This window comes from Raphanus sativus, chromosome 6 (assembly GCF_000801105.2).
Source record: "Raphanus sativus cultivar WK10039 chromosome 6, ASM80110v3, whole genome shotgun sequence".
Classification (NCBI taxonomy): Eukaryota; Viridiplantae; Streptophyta; class Magnoliopsida; order Brassicales; family Brassicaceae; genus Raphanus; species Raphanus sativus.
This window is the reverse complement of record NC_079516.1, coordinates 21217639-21221662: the sequence shown is the minus strand read 5'-3', so window position 1 is coordinate 21221662 and position 4024 is coordinate 21217639. Positions and strand designations below refer to the sequence as shown.

Sequence of the window (4024 nt, the reverse complement as noted above, 5' to 3'; positions counted from 1 at the left end):
CTTTGTGCTTTCTTTATCTTTCTTTCTGTAGGTGATAAGATATAATCTGGTTGCCAACAATTGATTTCTTTGTCTCTGCTACACCTTAATCTTCTTTAATGGAGAGAATAATATCTATGTCGTCCTCAAGTTGGCCTTTGAGATAGGCTATTGGCGAAACTTTTTTGGTGGTGGTTGTATTGAGTTGTGGAAAGCATAGGTTGTTTTGGTCTTTCCCTATGTTTATTCAAAGTGAATGAGATGAAGATTCAAATCGATTGGGTCTGAGACTTATGGGGAAATAGCTGGTGTTGGTTCGGTTTGCTTGCCGGTGGAGTAGAGGAGATGGAAGGTTTTCGATGCTGTGGTTTCTCTTCCCCATTTTATCTCATGTGGTTCTCACATGTGTCTTTTAGTTTATGCTGATTTTATCCCTTTAACAAGTTAAACTATGGGCTTAAACTTTAGAGAATTTGCGGTCTATATACACAGATAACATCATAATTTGCAGATGTGGAACTTTCGCTTTTCATTTTTCATAATGGCACTCTTACCCCTATGAGAACCTAAACAAGACCTACTAAACCATTTATTATGGATAATAGAGTTATAGATTAACCGTGGACATGAATATTAAAACATGGTCAAATGAATTATGGATACATCAAATTAACATAACTAAATTTGTTGAAAGCAAATGAGGCGTAATGAAAAATTTTAGTGGATGTGATATCTCGTGGACATACATCTTTCTATCTATAACATTTAGATTGAATGTTTGTTTCATGTTAATTGGATACGGATGAAATTTTGTGGACACCGTCTCATGGATATATACATATTTCATCCAAGCACCTCTATGGAAGTTTGCTATTTTAACAAGGGACTTAAGTCAAACTCTAAGCCTGAATACAAATAAAGTAAATCTCATCGCAGTCAGGACTTGCTCTCTTACAATCTCACAAATATAAAGGCCCACGTAGTTCCTAGAAACCTAAGAAACAAACAGCTGTAATACGCATAATCTACTGTATACATTTTGAAAATTAACAAATGAAAAGGGAACACAATTACTATCAATAAAAACAGAAATATAGAAAAAAATTTGAATCTTTGTCTCATACCTATCATTACAAGGTCAACGGTTGTTGATTTCACGGCAAGTTGATGACGATGATCTCTATCATTAGAAACTATTCTAGAGTTACAAAGTTTATGTTGCAGATTTACAGCAGCTCTAAGGGAAATGCAACATGTATAAGAGAACTGAAAGTGTTTGTGATGAATTCCGGTGTTTAAGGCGCCAGAGGTTTCAAGAACAGAACCCTTTGTCTGAGCTAAACCATTTTCCAATTCCAAATCATTATCTATCAAACCCTCATTTCCGAGATCTTCCAGAGCTTCACTAAAATCTGATACAAACCAAAGCTTTACTACCTTAAGACTACAATCTTTTTTTTTTTTGTCACTGAGACTACAATCTTCAAGAGGTTTACTATAAACTGATATAAACCATAGCTTTACTCCAATCAGAAAACATCGAGAGAGCAACGCCACGAGAGCGCTCGTACCTGCTCTCCGTCATGTCGTCGTCTTCATCTGATCATCTTAAAATGAGACAAGTTGTGTATCCTTTGGATTCATGGTTTTCTACAAATTGATGAAGATGAAGGAAATGAGGTTAGATATTAAGGATTGAGCATGGGAAAGGAAGAGTCTTGAAAAGTGAATCTGAAATCCAAAGTGAGAATATGAGGGAGATAAAAGACACATGTTTGTGTTTTCAGTTTTTTTTTTTTTTTTTTTTTTTTTATCTGAATGTGTGTATTGTACAGTAATGTTTAGTTGAAATTAGTTAATAAGAGTTAATAATGTGTAGTTGTGACTTAGTTGAGGGTTGGAAGGACAAATCGCATAGAGAAAGTGCGTGAAATGTGAATAGTGTCTTGCATTGTAAATTTAAAGTGACTTTTTAAAATAAAATTTTCAAATTATTTCGTCTCAAAAAGATTTTAGCATTTATCAAAATTTCAGAGAATTATAACCAGAATTTTTTTTTTTATTATTTAGATTAGAGAGTAATCATTTACACCACAATAAACACTTCATTCTTAAGATAATGTTCACCAAAAAATCATCGATCCTCCAAACAAAACAAAGTCCTCAATCCTCCAAACACTTCATTGGAGCACTCCAAGTCGTGTTTTGCACATGTTCCGATAAAGACAGGTACTTTCTCCAATCATCAAGAACAAGATTCAGATCATGAAGCTTCTTCTGCAATCCAATGCAACAATTTGCGTGCATCGTGCAAACCAAGTTTATGTCTCTACTCGTTTGACAAAACCCACCAAAGTAAATTGTATCGAAGAATCTCATTTGGATTCCAATCTCAGTGATATAAGGCATGTGCTTGATCCTGTTGAATACATCTTGGTCATGTAACTCTGGATAGTCCAGACGAGACTTGTGCCAGAACTTGTAGAACTCAATGCTTCGATTGTTTGATCTCACGTATGTGAAGCCTCCATTGACCCAATTATCTGAATCGAAAGGGTTTCCGAAGAATCTATCACATGCCATTTGAAAGTCTCCATCTGGATTACTGGATATAGCCGAGGAAATGGATCTCGAAGCCACATTATGTCTGCGTCCTAAATAGGTTTTACATACATGAATCACATAGGAATCAAGATTCAGACCTTTTGGCCAAAAAAAAAAAGATTCAGACCATACACCATGGAAGAGTTGACCTAGTGGCTAAAATTATTAGATCAGCTAGTAGGGGTTTAAATGATTCCAAGTAAAAATTATGTTAAAGAGTTTAGGACCATAGATTTATACCGTAAATATGAAGTTAAAACCCATCTCAAGAACTTGTGTAAGAAGCTCGATTCTGCGCCACATTATCTTGAGATAATCAGGAGTGTTGTAAACTTTCTCTCCTGAGAAATCAGTTTCTGAGGTTTCAATTTGGTAACAATTAGGGTGCAGTTGGGAGCATCGTTCGAACGCCTTGCCATCCAAGCAAACCACTACCACATGTGTCAGCAGTTGTTGTGTTCCTTGTCCTATATGAAAGCTCTCTAAGAAGAGATCGAATAACGAGTTTGGTTCTGCCCAAGCTTGATTCAGTGTCGTTATAATCACTGTATTGTTCTTTGTCGATGCATTCTCCAAAATCTCCTTGAAACTGATCTTTGGTTTAGCCTGAAACAACAACAAAAATAGACTTAATTAAACTACAAATTCAAACCCTAAGAATCAGTTTAACCGAGTATATCAGAAACAGAGTTTAACTCAGATCCAAATACTAATGAGAGCTTACTGATTCTGGAGATATCTCTGGTGAGTTTGGTGATGGTGGAGATGGAGAAGCGACAAGGGAGCTGAGGTTGTTGACATCGAGTCGTTGCAGAGGATAAGCTGTTTTGTATAAGACCAGACATGAAGCAGTCAAACCAAGAAACAGAATCAAGATTCTTGTTACTTCCTTTTGTCCGATCAATTCAAGAAGTTTACTGCGAGACGGAGAAGAAGAGGAGGAAGATGAAGAACTCATTTTTCCTTTCTTCTTGTTGGTCATCGTTTTTTTTGTCGGTTCTTATAATAACTTACGAGCAAGCCAAAAGTCATCATTTTGAAAATCTTTTATCAAAAAAAAACCAGAAGAAGTCATCATTGGCGTTGTTACAAAAAAAAGTCATCATTGGCATTATTATTTTATGTTTTGTCTATTATTATTATATCTATATTATTAAAAGAGAAATACCCATATAAAATACTCCTTCGTTTTCACTTTTATTTACAATTGCATGCAACTGAAGTAATTAAATCAACCTATATTTAAGTAATCATTGTCTTTTCCTATTTATTAAACATTTTCCTAAATTACTTTCAGCTTAATTTTTGTATTTAATATGTTTCCTAAAATAAAGGAGCTGATTTTTAGGAATATCTAATCTATTAAAACTGAAGTACATTTGTATTTAGCCCTAAGTTTTCCTCAATAATTACATCCTTATGCCATTGAGTAATTAAGATA

The 4024-nt window shown here is 34.7% G+C and overlaps 1 pseudogene; it reads right to left on the bottom strand.

Annotated features, from left to right (window-relative positions):
• Positions 1-2016: 2016 nt before the first annotated feature.
• LOC108809451 (uncharacterized protein At4g15970-like) lies at positions 2017-3600 on the bottom strand (annotated as a pseudogene).
• Between the last annotated feature and the right edge of the window lie 424 nt (positions 3601-4024).